The 14,042-nt window shown below is 51.1% G+C and overlaps 1 protein-coding gene across 4 annotated transcripts in view; it reads right to left on the bottom strand.

The window, feature by feature from the left end:
* KIRREL1 (kirre like nephrin family adhesion molecule 1) overlaps positions 1 to 14,042 on the bottom strand; it is a 117,887-nt gene that overhangs the window by 18,031 nt on the left and 85,814 nt on the right. The window lies entirely within an intron of this gene.

The raw sequence follows: 14,042 nt of genomic DNA, 5'->3' as shown, positions 1-14,042 counted from the left end.
CAGGTGGATCCTCCAGTCCCTGTCCTACTTTAGCCCCAATCCCTTCCCTCCAAGATGTCATGCGCTCACCCCTGATTCCTTTCTCCCTCCATGGCCCATGGGGATGCTTTCAGGAGCCAAAATACTTAGCAATCATAGAAAGTGGTGCAGTGCTATATACTGGCCTTAGAGACTAGGCTAGTCAAACCCTTTCCTTTTACAGAGGAAGACATGAGGTCCAGGGAGATGAGTGACTTACCCAAGGACAGGCAGTGAGTTAAGGGCAGAGCTGGGATTCGAATATGAGTCTTGGTACTCTAGGTCCTCGGGTCTTCCTTTACGACCGCCTCCTCCCACATCCATATCAGTTTGCTTCAGCACTGGCTCTAGTGCTTAATAAAAGCTTGTTGAATCAATAAAAAGTGCTCAGACTGATATTAAAATGAGTTTTTGGCCTCTGAGCAGACATTGCCTGAGTAGGGCGCAGGAGAGAGGCTGAAGCAAAGTTTGTGTAAAGCACATTCTTCTCTTCTAGGAACTTTACAACAAATAAATGCTGCTGGTGATAGCACAGTCCCCCTCAATCTTTGAGACATGAATATACCACCGTACCTCTACTTGGACATGTGCCGTGTGAGCACATGAGGTAACACACGTGTGCAACTATGCCAAGTAGAATTCCCCATGAATGCATCCTGAGAGTACAGAAGGGCAGCTTCTAGGGGTCAGGGATGTCCACGTGTGTGTATATAAACTGCCTGGGTGGCTTTGTATCCAAAACGAAGTGGCTCTGAACCTACTTCATGGCATACTCGCCCTGTTCCGTGTGTTTAAACCTTGGATCCCACATGACAGGAGCATAAGGGCACACACACGGACACCCTGCACATGCTCAGCCTCCCACATTGTAGGAGCTGAAAAGTGATGTGACTTTGTTCCCTCTGGCTGTGGGAGCTACACATGGCTGCCCGGCTGGCAGCTTGGCCAGGAGCATTTGATTAGAGAACTGCAGAGTAATTGTCTTTAATTGTGGAGCCTAAATGAAGCAGGGAATTGGATGGTGATTTCTTCTCCCACACTGCTCCCACCCCCACACTCCAACCAGTCTGGTTGCCCTGTGGGGGGCAGACCTGGGCACTGTGCACAGCTCTAGGAGCTTCCTGTGCCTTAGCTTCCTGTGCCTGACTGTGGGGAAGAGGAGAAAAAATGGAGGGGCTGTGAGACAGCAAAAGGAGAGGTCTGCGGCTTCCTACCCATGTCCCCAATCTGTCAACCACTGTAACTGAAATCAGTCTTCCACAGAACTCAAGGGATTCCTTCCCCTTTCAACTCTGTAGAGATCACAATCTCCAAATCCAACTGTTTCCAAACTGAACTTTCCAAAATTTCTCTGATCCTCCATCACTTTGTGTGTAAGTAAATGGAATGTGTCCCTCCCCATTCCAAAACCTCCCTCTAAATTATCCTAGTCTCCTAGTCTCATTCCCTCCCTTCTTCCTTTTCCTCTTCCAGCTTCGTTTCTTCCTTTCTTTGCAAACCTGCTCCACATTCCTCTCTTCCAGGAAGTCCTCCTAGTTTGGTCCCTTAGCTTTTTGGGCAAGCACAGCTTGTCCCATCATTCAGCCCTGCTGTCACAGCTCTATCCATGGGATGTCCTGTCCTATGCTATCAGAGAGTGTGTGCCCCAGCTTTTGTTTATCATGGGGTAGAGGACAGCTGATGAAGTGGGGCATTTGTTCTATCTGTTCCACCAGAACGGGAACCTCTGTTCAAGGTCAAGGGCCATGCTCTTTCCTCTGAATTTCCCTAAACAGCTGACATCCACATTGGTTGCTGCACATAAAGAGGACAGAGGGAGATGGGGTGGGCCAGGAGTGGACTGATGGCCAGCACATGAATTAATACAAAGACGCAGCCTTTTGTTAAGTGTGCAGATCTAGCTCTTTGGGTCTGCAGAAACAGTGCTCCTCCCCCACACTCTGTGAGCAGCAACCTAACTCTGATGACCTGACATCTCATCCATGTCTTCTAAAAAAGCAAAGGATAGGCTCACCCATATTTCCAGCGGAGGGAGTGGGTCAGGTGAATAGCCAGCATTATTAATTCAGGCATTGCCCTCATTATTATTCAAATTTATTCATATCATTGCGCATTTCTCTATTGCAGCTTCATGCTGCAAACTCTCCACTCTCCTGTTTCTCCTTCTTAGGGCCCCCAGAGCCTAAGTCAAGGGCTTGGGAGTGGGGTGGTCTATGAGTCCAGGCTCAGAGATGGAATTTATATTCATGGCTTTCCTGTGTGGGGACTGAGAATCCTGGTCTCCTATTGAAGTCTCCAGAGGACAGTGAGAAGCTGGCTCTTTGTCCACTGGTGCAAGGATGCAGCTGACCTTCCAGCAGGACAGAGGTGGGATGTCCTTGGGGTCACAGTCAGAGAGATGGGGATATAGTCAGAGGGAGAAGTGTGTGACCCTGTATAGCCCAGGTGTGAGCGTGGGCATGTCACTCTCCATTCCAGCATCTATTTGCTCACTTGAACAATGACAAGTTTGGAGTAAAAGTCCCTTTTTTAAGAGCACGGGTTGAGGAGGCAGACATAGGTTAGCATAGTGCCTTTGCGGCTTTCTAAACATGTGACCTCATCATTTAACTCCCTAAGCCTCATTTTCCCCGTTGGCAAACTGGGGGACACGAACACCTACTTCCCAGAGTGTTGTGAAAATTAAATGGAATAAAGTATATGACATACTGGGTGCATTCCCTTGCATGTACCCACTAAATGGTAACTGTGACCCTTCTCTATTCTGGGAGGTTAGATAAGTAGAGGGACTGCCAGGAACCTGAGCAGTAACAAGACAAAGACGGTATCTGTCATCCTTGGGACTTTGAAGTAAAATACCCTCTTGGTTTAGGCCTGTTTGAAGCAACTTAGGAGATGGGGATGGAGGCAGTGACCCTGAAAAGTGAGTCCAGAGAGGATGGGAAATGAAGGGTCTAGGGAATTTAATTCAATAGAAAGGCAGTCTAGGTCCTGAGCCTACAAATATTTCCTGGCCCCAGAACAGCCCCTGCAGCCAAGACAGTATCTGAGACAGAGTCCAGATGCCCATGGGTTGTCCTGACTTGGCTCATGATCAGGAGAAAGCCCCAAGCCTGCCATCAGCAAGTCCCATTCCCTCTACTCTGCACACTCCACTTTGGTCACCACTTCATGCTCTTGCACAGGCCTTTCCCTTGGGATTCCAATAGTTACCTCCTCTGTGAAGTCTTCCATGTCTGACCTGCATGCCCTCAGAGGCCTTTGCACTCACTTCTCACCTCTGCTATAGAAGGTCCACACTGCACTGCCCACCCACTTCCTGCCGCGGGGGAACTTCTTGCATCTGGACTGTGTCACTCAGAGCTCCAGCCCCATCACTTGGCACAGGGCCTGGCTGCCAAGCACACAGCAGGTGTTCTGAGTACCTCTATTGATTGATGGAGTGAAGGTGAGCAAATCTCTGAGTAAACAGACCTGCCTTGTGAAACTGCCATCAAGGAAAGGAGGCAGAGCACCCCGGCCCCAGGTCAGGCTCACAGACTACAGCAGAGGCAGACACAGTGCAGGAGTGGAGGGACAGGTAGGGTTCTCCCTGCAGTGAGAGGAAGGACAGTGCTGGTACAGGGCTTGCAGTCGGGAGGCTCCCTGAAAGAAGGAGTAGAGTTAGGCTGGGCGGGGGAAACAGAACTCTAGAAGGTTCTGATGCAATGATGGGGGTGGGTGACGAGGAGATATGGAAATAGCTGAGGAAAAAGACTAGAAAGTGAGCAATGAGATGCAGACACCAGACAGGACATAGCCAGAAGGGCAGACGTGTCCTGGTGCATTACAACCAAAAAGAAGATAGTGGTTGTGTCTTTGACTGTCAACAAGGCATCAATAACCAGTGCCAGTGGCCCAACTGAGATATACACAAAACCGAGAACACACACATGGCTGGGTGGGAGTACAGAGCCCCAGAGAGCAGTTTCTAGGCTCTCAGCCTCACATAGAAAGGTGCTGGCTCAGGTAGTAGATGGTCATCAGCTGTGACTAGTTGGCTATCAGCTGTTACCAGTTAGTCATTAACCACTGATATAACTGCCGTGGCTACGCTAGCAAGGTGGTATAGTGGTGTGGCGTGGAGGTGTCCTAGCGTGGTGTGACAGAGTGTGGATTATGGATTGCAGAGAGGCGGATTGCAGCTAGCAAGTGAGGTTGGTTGGCAGAGACAAGTGGACGACAGGTTGCCAATTGTGTGGCTCCTGCCTCCTGTGTCTCCAACCCAGCCGCCAGCAAGACTAGTGGTATGACTCCCCTATCTGTGGCTCCGTGGGTGTTCCTTTTTGGCCTCACCATATCCTGTGTTCTTATGTGGGGAGCGGGACTAGAGACCCCGCCTGTCACCACCCTGCATGACAAATGGCGCAGCGAGCAGGGTATGGTGCCGGCCAAAACTTTACGAAAGATGGTGGAGCAGTTTGTGTGTGTCAAAGCTCAGCTTCAGGAGGCCTGTGAGGAGCTGCACCGGGAACGGGAGGCATGGTCTGCCTGGGAGACTCAAGCCTACAGATGGCACACCACCCTCTTGACCATGGAAGGTGTTGGCTTACTTTTGGTGATCTGCTGCTGCTGTAGGCTTCAAGGATTATGGACATCTTACACCGAGGCTACCACCCACTCGGACACCTGGAGTGGCGAGCAAGATTCCGGCCAGGTAAAAATGGCATCTGACTCTGGGCAGGAGAACAGATGGCCCCTACACAGAGTGTGGTGCCCGGTGGCCACTGTTCTCAGGAGTTGGACCCCTGAGGAGGGGTGGGAGGACATGGATGGCTCTCCGGCCAGTGTGGAGAGGGCCCTGCAGGTTCTAGCTGAGCGGTTGCCGGAGGAGGCGAAGGCTACAGCCAGTCATGTGGGCTGGATGTTCCTCACGGCCTTGAGTCTCAACATGGAAGATGTGCTTAATGAAATAGCTCAGGTGCCGGACCAGGTGTCCCAGTTGGAGGCTCTGGAAGCTCATGTCCGCCTGTTAGAAGAGGGGCCCCACAGTGGAAACTCTGAAGCAGAGGTGGAGGAAGAGAGTGGAGACAATGTAGCTCTCAACCCCAAGCACTGCCATAAAGGTCTGCTACCACAAACTGGGAAAGGTGCCAGTGGCAGTGTGGGGACAGAGACAGGAGTGCAGTTTCCAGGCTCTCAGCCTCACGTGGAAAGGTGCTGGCTCAGGTAGTAAATGGCCATCAACTGTGATTGGATGGCCATCAGCTGTGGCTAGTTGGCCATCAGCTATAACCAGTGAGCCACTGGCCACTAATATAACTGCCGTGGCTACGCTAGCAAAAAATGGGGGCTAGCAAGAAGATGGTGGCTGAGCTAGCAAGCGTAGATTGCAGTTAGCACGGCGGATTGCATCTAGGGAGTCGGTCAATTGGCAGAAAATTGGACAGCAGGTCGCACGTCGTGTGAATACAGCTTCCAGTGAGACTATAGTGGTATGACTCCCCTATCTACGGCTCCGTGGGTGTTCTTTTTTGGCCTAGTCACATCCTGCAGTCTTATGTGGGGAGCGGGAGCTGAGACTCCGCAGGCCGCCCCGCACGACAGGCAGCGACCCTCCTTTCCCAGAACAAAAAGCTAGCATGTATCCTCTCAAATGGAAGGGATTTACCATTGTTGGTTCCTAAAACTACTATTTCTTTCTGTCCGTAGGTGCCTGTAGGCTAATATGACACAGGGACCCTCGCGGAAGATGCTTATCATGTAGACTGTGAGGCGAGACCCTGTAGGGGTAGAGTGTGGGGACAGAGCCCCAGAGAACAGTTTCCAGGCTCTTGGCCTCACATGGAAAGGTGGTCATCAGCTGTTACCGGTTAGCCGTTAGCCACTGATATAACTGCCATGGCTAATCTAGCAAGGAGGTGTAGTGGTGTGGCATGGAGGTGTGGCGTCCTGGCGTGGCGTGACAGAGTGTGAATTATGGATTGCAGAGAGGCAGATTGCAACTAGCGAGTGAGGTTGGTTGGCAGAGACAAGTGGACGGTGGGTTGCAGTTTGTGTCTCCAACCCAGCAGCCAGTGAGACTATAGTGGTATGACTCCCCTATCTATGGCTCCGTGGGTGTTCCTTTTTGGCCTAGCCATATCCTGCATTCTTATGTGTGGAGCGGGACTAGAGACCCCGCCTGTCACCCTGCATGACACTGGGCCTTTTACCATCTGTGACACAGAGCAGGGCCTGAACTGGGAGTGGGGTCAAAGTTTCCATCCCATCTCTGCATCCGCATGCTGCTTCCAGGAAATAAAACCAGTGCCAAACAGAAATGCAGAGGAATGGGGGGCTGTGGGGCCCAGGAGCCAGGTGGGAGGGGAATCAGGAAGGGCCTGGCCACAGACGGACTGGGAAAGCAGACTAGTCTCCCTTAGTGGCATCGAATAAATGGCCTTGCCTGTCTGGCAGCTCCAGTCTACGGTGAAGGTGAATCCACGTGTGTTTTTAAACGAATTCCCTCCTGCTTTGATCTCACTCCCTCACCATCACAGATGTGGTGAGCTCCTAGGCAGCCATGTGAAGAGGCAGAGCATATCCGCTGTACACAGGCACAGTGGCACCTGCATGCACAGATCCAGCAGGAGGTACAAAGGATGCTGAGAAATCCAGACAGATGCAGAGGGAGAGCAAAGGAGAGAAATTAGGCTGGAGAAGAAGCAAGAAGGGAAGAGGAGGTTTTGGTTGAAAAGAGGCCAGGAACTAAAAAGGAGATCCAGAGAGAAAAGCACCAGGAAGGACCCCACCTGTGGAGTTATGAATACCCAGGCCGAGTCAGAAAAGAAGGAAGGCTGAGGGTGACTGAGAGATGGAGACACAAGACAAAGAACACAGGTCAGGGAGGTACATGGTGAGTGTGTAGTGACAGGGGGGTTAATGGGGGGGCAGAGGGGAGGGAAAGGCAGGGCTCCATCTCCTGCTCTTTGTCTCTGAGATGTCTTGGTTCAGACATGTTACCATGGGCTGGAGGATCTCAGACTCCAGGTGTCCTCTGGCCTACCAGCGTTGCCACTAGGACAGAAGATTCCTAGGAAGGTTAGCCAGGGTTTTTGGGCAGGTGAAAGCTGAATAGTTCAGGAGGGAGAGGGGAGCTCAGAGAGACCCTGGGGAGAAATTAGAAGCAGTGGGTCTTCCCGGGGAGCTCTGCGCCTCTCACAAAGTGTGGGAGGTGTGGCGGACAGAGCTGGGGAAATCCTGACTTCCCACCAGCTTCCTTCCACTCCGCCCCTCTGCTAGACCTTCTTCCTTTTAGTTAACGCCTCCACTCTCACCACCTCACCCCATAACTCAAAGCATCTCTGGCCTCCCACTTGGAATAATTCCCTCCCCTGTTCCTCTTCTGCATTGTTTGGGCGCCAGGTTGTATTACAGCCTGTCTCTTATATTAAAAGTTACTTGTGTGTGCGGTTTTGCTTCTCCCACTCCCCTGGGAGCCCCTGGAGAACAGAGACACTTTGATTTACCTTTCTTGTCCCTTCAATCCCAGCAATGATCCTTAATAATAACTCCTAATTATAAGATGCCAACTATGTGCTAAGCACCAAGGCAGATGCCTTATAGACATCATTTCTAGCATTAAAGTCCACTAACAGTAGTGGTTTACATCTTCATTTCATAGAAAAGGGAAATAGGCTCAGGGTGCTTAAGGTACAGACACCAAGTGGCAGAGATGGGAATGAACTCAGGTTTTTTGTTTTTGTTTTTTCCCCTTCTTCCGCCTCCCCTCCCACTCCGGTTCGAACCGTTGTTTTTTAGTCTAGTTGTATAGGACACAGCTGCCTGGCCCATGCTGGGATTATGAGCCTTGTGCTCCTCCTGGCTGAAGCAGTCAGTTGCCGGTCATTGGTGGGTTGCTGTTAGCGGCCACAGCAGCCCACGGCAGCTCACACCAACCTCCAGCTGCTCACAGCAGCCCAGCTTCAGGGAGAGCTGTTGTTCACAATCTTAGCTGTAGAGGGTGCAGCTCACTGGCCTATGTGGGAATCGAACTGCTGACCTCTGCCCTAGGAGCGCGGAGCTCCAATCACCTGAGCCACCAGGCGGTCCTGAACTCAGGTTTTTAGGCTGCATAGTCACTGCTCTTGGCACTATGTCATGTTAGGAATATCCAAGAAGTTTCTCCTAAATGAACTGGACTCGTGGACCGCACCCCAGAGAACTTCTGGTGCCCAAAAGCTCTGCATCCATCTATCACTTCTGAGCTCCATTTTATGTCTCAGACTTCCTTCTCAACCATGTTTACCTCCTGGAAGGGCAGGGCTCCTCAGATCTGGGGCTGGCCAGTGTCCTCCACTCACGCAGGACTTGCCCCTACATGATGCCATCAACCACAGGAGGCAGCTTGATATAAATATCCTTGCATGAAGGGAGAACGGTTCCCAAGGCTGGAACAACCATCAGAAGCATCCAGAGAGGTTTCAGTGGTTCGCGAAATGCCAACCTTTAAGTCACTGAGACTAGGTCACTTAATGTACCCAAAAGACCAGTGAGGTCCATTAGTATTTCCAATAAGAATCTAAGCTCGGAGAGATAAGCATTACCCCTCTAGGCACACAGCTGGTCAGTATTGAAGCCAATAAGCAAAGCAAGGGGCCAGAACACCTGCTCACCCTGGAATGCCATCATAATAGTCTGGCTACGATTCTCTTCCCACCTATCACCACCCTCTGGGACCTCCTAGCTCAGACTCTGGTCACTGTGAAAACCTGTCCCCTGGGCCTCTTCATCTCCCCTTGATACTATCATCTCACCTCTTCTCTAGCACCATCCCACGTCTCCTTCTCAATCTTGATCTTCCTGGGGTGACACTGCCTTCCAGCTGTTCTCCAAGTTCCTCCTCCATCCTCAGCACAGTACTGGGGTCCCAAGTTAGACCAGGAAAGGCCACCTATCACAGTCTCTATGTGTGAACACATCTCCCATCCCATTGGGCCTGTCCTTGGGGCTAATACCAGGCTCCCCCACAAATGACTGGTGAGGACAGAGGAGTTGAATCCCATTTTTGACGGAGAACTGGTAAGTGACCTCAAAACCTACCATACAAGTAGAGAGGCTAGAAATGCTAACAGATTTCAGACATGCATTGTATACTTTTTGTGGGCACACATGTACCATAATACACAAGCACACATCTTCACTGGTATACACACACACAACACCCACACACACCTCCTGCACCTTTGCATTAAAGTACATGTTTCTGTACCCCATGGGTACTCATCTGCACCCATATCTTGGCACATGTGTCCTGGTAGTCATGTTCCCAGTTCCCTGCCTGCCAGCTCTGGCAGGCACCAGAGAGGGAGTGGGGCCAAGCACAGGAGAAGCCAAGGGATCCAGGGTGCAGGAGAGGGGGGTAGTAGAGGCCAGGCCCTGTCTCTCTGGATTTATCAAACGAGCAGTAATGAACCCCCTGGGCCAGAGCAGTCCCCATGCTCTCCACTCCAGATTGCTGCTGGTTCAAAGAGAAGCCTTTGATTTATACCGACAGCTTTCAAATGGAACTAAATCTCTCCACACTCCTCTCTTCCTCCGTCTCTCTGCTCTCACATTTTTGCTTTCCTGCTTCCCCCAAGACTATTTCTCCCTACCCCAGCCATTCCTGTTATGTTCTATGAAAATACAACAGCCAGAGAGGGCCCCATCCATTGGATCCTCTCACCAAGAAAAGAGGATTGCAATTCTCTGGGCAGGGCCAGCAAAGAGGAAAGAGAGATTTGCACTTTTAATAGAGGAGAGAAGGCAGAGGAGAAGGGAGGAAGTGAGAGAGAAAGGGAGGGTGAGGAGGGAGTGCTAGCTGGGGCAGGGCACAGTGAAGGCAGATAGGAGAGAAAGAAACTGGCCCACAGAGGAAGACAGAGAAGCAGGTTCACTATGACCCTTAGACCAGCAGCTCCCAGAAGGGAAGCACTAGGCCTGCCCAGCTGACTGGGCATGAGGGGCACAGGTGTGTTGCTTTTGCCTTATACAGAGCCCAGCCCAGAATCTGAAAATGTCAAATGTGATGTGACTTTCAAGACTGTAACCCCTTCTGCTGACAGGTAAGGAATCAGGGGTCAGAAAGCGCCATTGCCTTGTTCACAGCAGGGAATCTCAGATATGGCTGTGAGTAGATGTCAGATGATATAGATATCAGATTAATAGTCAGAAATGACACATCGCACCTCCCAAAGACAAGTTTTCAAACATTCATAAATTATCACCCCCACTCTTCTGCCCACCAGCATGTACAATATCAAAACACTGCCTTCACTTCACAGTTAGAAGTGAAAATGAAAGTGAACAGTAGGGGCCTCAAAGGTCTTGACTTAACTGACCCACTGACCTTCCTCACCTTCCCCACTTTCCCATTTTTGGTCCTTTCTCATTCCAGGAAGCTGAACCCATGGGCAGAAGAACCAGTTTCTCCTCCTTGCCCACAACCTGTTTGGCCAAGACACCCTAATGTCTATCTCAAAGCTGAGGTATGGTAGGGAGAGCCGATGGGGAATCTTTCCAGGGACCATATGGGATTTTACAAGTCACCACAATCTGGCCTGGTTTTCTTGCATTTGAGCATACCACAGAGGCGGCTACAAAGGCTGGCTGCAGGCCTTGGGTGATATTCATAGTGACAGGGCGCATGAGTATATTGGTCTGGGCCAGTGGAATAGTCACCAAAAGAGGCAGAAACAGAATCCTGAAAGAGGTAAGGGTACCTGGCCCAACACCACCTTCCAAGGACAGAAAACTATGGGCCTGAGTCAGGAGGTATGGGCTTATTGCTACTGCCTCTGCCAGCATCCAGCTGCGTGACTTTGGGGAGACTTCACTTCTCTGGGTCTCGGCCTTCTTAAACTGTAAGAGAGGGAGCTGAATTACTTGGCCCCCCAAGAGCCTTTCTGGCTCTGATGTTCTAAGATTCTGCTGTAGCATCTTCTGCTCTCCTGGGACCTCAGCCAGCCCTTGCTGACATGCCTAAGGGCTCAGCCCTGTGCCTACACCTCTCAGATTGTGTGGGAGAGGTGGTATATCTGGGGCCATTCTGGCATTTCCTCCCAGCAGGGGTGTAGAGGGAGGTTTGTTGGTTTGCAACACTAAGACAGTGGCTGAGAGGACCCAGATGATGTATCCACGACAGGAAAAGAAAGGCCAATCTTTGTTTTCCCTGTAAGGAACTCCCATCAGAGTTTCTTACATCCCTTTCTACTAGGTTCATGGTAGGAAAAAGGATAGAGGACAAGCAGTTGTGGGTTTCTGAAGTGACCTGTCAACCCAGGCCCACTCACACTGACTTTGAACTCCCCAACTAAAAAAGACTGGTAGGTGCAGCTGGAACACACCCCCCCCCCCATCCCATTTGGACCTCTAGCCCCTTCTATCCTGCCAGCCGAAGATACTTGGGCTAAACCTGATCTGACAACTCTGCAAATGTGCCCTGGCAGGAAACCCTGAGAATGTTTCATGGAAGGACAATGGCATTGTGAGCCCAAGTGGTGTTGGATATAGCAGGTATGACAGGAGGGAACAGAAATGGGGGTGCAGGGATGGTGGATGGTTATGCTGAAAAATTGAATTTCCTGGCTTCAGTGGGCGAGGGAAGGGCAGTGCAGGAAAGAGGAGGCAGGTGGCCAGTAAGGATTTAGCTTAAATAGGAGACAGAGGATAAGAGGAAAAAGAGCAAAAGACAGAGAGAGGGAAGGAGAGAGCAGAAGCTAGGATAGTCATATAAAGCCAGAGAAGGCTAGAAGAGCTGGAGTAAGGCAGCAGGAGCACGGATGGGAAGGCAAGAGAAGATGATAGGCCTAACCCCTCCCCCACCACATACAGAAGTAAGCAGAGGAGGGATCCAGTTGCCTGAGTCTCCAGAAATCCCTAAGTCCATAAAGTGGGAGGAAAAGAAACTGCGACACAGGACACGAAAAGAAATAGCCTAGTGTGCAAAGACAAAATGAGAATACTGTAGAGGAAAGGACAGTGAGAGTCACAGACAGAAATAGAGAGCAAAGTAGATGAAGATAAAGTTGGTGGCAGGAAGAGTGAGAAAGATGTAAGAGATTGTTTTAAGGTTAGGTAGGAAGGAGCTGAGGTGACACAGGCATAAAAGAGAGAGAATAAGGCAAAGAGGCAGGAAAGGGAAAGAGAAGAAAATTAGAAAGAGAGTCTGAAGTTTAGAGCTGGAAAGGGCTTTGATCACCAACTCAACAGCTTTATTTTGAAGAAATTGAGGGTCAGCAAAAAAGAGAGGTATTTGGGGTGGGCATGTCTCCAAACTCCTAGAGGCTTCTGAGCCAGCCTCCGAATTACAGAGAGCCCCCTTCTCCAGGGGCAGGGCACACCCCAAAACCTGATTGTCCTGCACTGATGGTGGGAGGAAGATGGGGTATAAGGAATGTACCTGGAATCTTCCTTCACTAAAAGAAGGGAGGTAAAAGGGGGTGTGGGGACAGAACCAGGAGTACAGTTTCCAGGCTTTCGCCCTCACATGGAAAGGTGTTCCTCAGGTAGTAAATGGCCATCAACTGTGATTGGATGGCCATCATCTTTGGCTAGTTGGCTGTCAGCTGTAACCAGTGAGCCATTGGCCACTAATATAACTGCCGTGGCTAAGCTAGCAGGTGGCGGAGTGCGGGTTGCGGATTGCAGACAATTGGACGGCAGGTTGCAATAGTGTGGCTCCTGTTTCCTGTGTCTCCAACCCAGCCACCAGCGAGACTACAGTGGTATGACTTCCCTATCTATGACTCCGTGGGTGTTCCTTTTTGGCCTCACCATATCCTGCGTTCTTATGTGGTGAGCAGGAGCTGAGACCCCACCATGACACCCTACACGACACATGGCTCAGCGAGCAGGGTATAGTGCCGGCCAAAGCTCTCCGAAGGGCGGTGGAGCAGTTTGTGCGTATGAACACTCAGTCTCAGGAAGACCAGGAGGAGCAGCTGCTGGAGAGCTGGACCCCCGTGGAGGGGAGGGAAGATGTGGACAGTTCTCTGACCAGCAGAGGCCGGAGAAAGCGAAGGTTATTGCAGCCCTGTGGGCTGGGAAGTGCTTGCTGAGGCCCTTAGCCCCAGGTTGGGGAGGACTTGGAGCCCTCGCCCTGTGGAGAAGGCACACATTGTGAGACTAATGCACAGCCCTGGCGAATGACTGTGGACTATGAGGAATGGGCTCCATCCCTAATTTAATGGACCGCTTGAATGTTTGCTTGGGAACATACCATCATGCAGTGGAACTGGCGGATGTTTGCTTTTGTGTCTCCACCGGCCGCCGTGGAGAATATGTGAGAACCCTCGATGCACCCAAGAAGTCAGGCTGTGCCCAGAGAGGGTGGCCATGCCCTGAGAAACCCTGGCTGTGTCCAGGATATTGCATTCACCTCCAGGCTCCTTGCACAGGGCCCCTCGCGGAAGACGCTTGTCATGTAGACGGTGAGGTGAGACCCTGTAGCGGTGGAGTGTGGGGACAGAACCAGGAGTGCAGTTTCCAGGCTCTTGCCCTCATGTGGAAAGGTGCTGGCTCAGGTAGTAAGTGGCCATCAACTGTGAGTGGATGGCCATCAGCTGTAACCAGTGAGCCATTGGCCACTAATATAACTGCCATGGCTAAGCTAGCAGGTGGCGGAGTGCGGGTTGCGGATCAGCGGCATACAGTGGTCACTCTTACACGGCTGTGTGCCCTCTATGGGAGCTCCCAAGTCATTGAAAGTGACAGGGGTACCCATTTTACGGGGCAAGAAGTGCAGCGCTGGACTGCCAGGATGGACGTACAATGGTTCTTTCATACCCCGTACAATCCACAAGCAGCTGGCATGATTGAACGCTACCATGGCCTTTTGAAGCAAGGCCTCCAGGTGTTAAAACACCCTCCCACAATGCACCATTGGACCTCATGTCTATGGGACATCTTGAGAATCCTGAATGAAAGACCACAGAAGGGAGGGCCTGCACCAGTAGAAGCTCTGCTACATCAGACTGCTGCTCCCATTCAGTTACAGGTTACTACAAGTGAGACTCTGTTAA

Source organism: Rhinolophus hipposideros (genome assembly GCF_964194185.1).
Source record: "Rhinolophus hipposideros genome assembly, chromosome: 19".
NCBI lineage: Eukaryota > Metazoa > Chordata > Mammalia > Chiroptera > Rhinolophidae > Rhinolophus > Rhinolophus hipposideros.
This window is presented reverse-complemented; position numbering and strand designations above follow the sequence as displayed.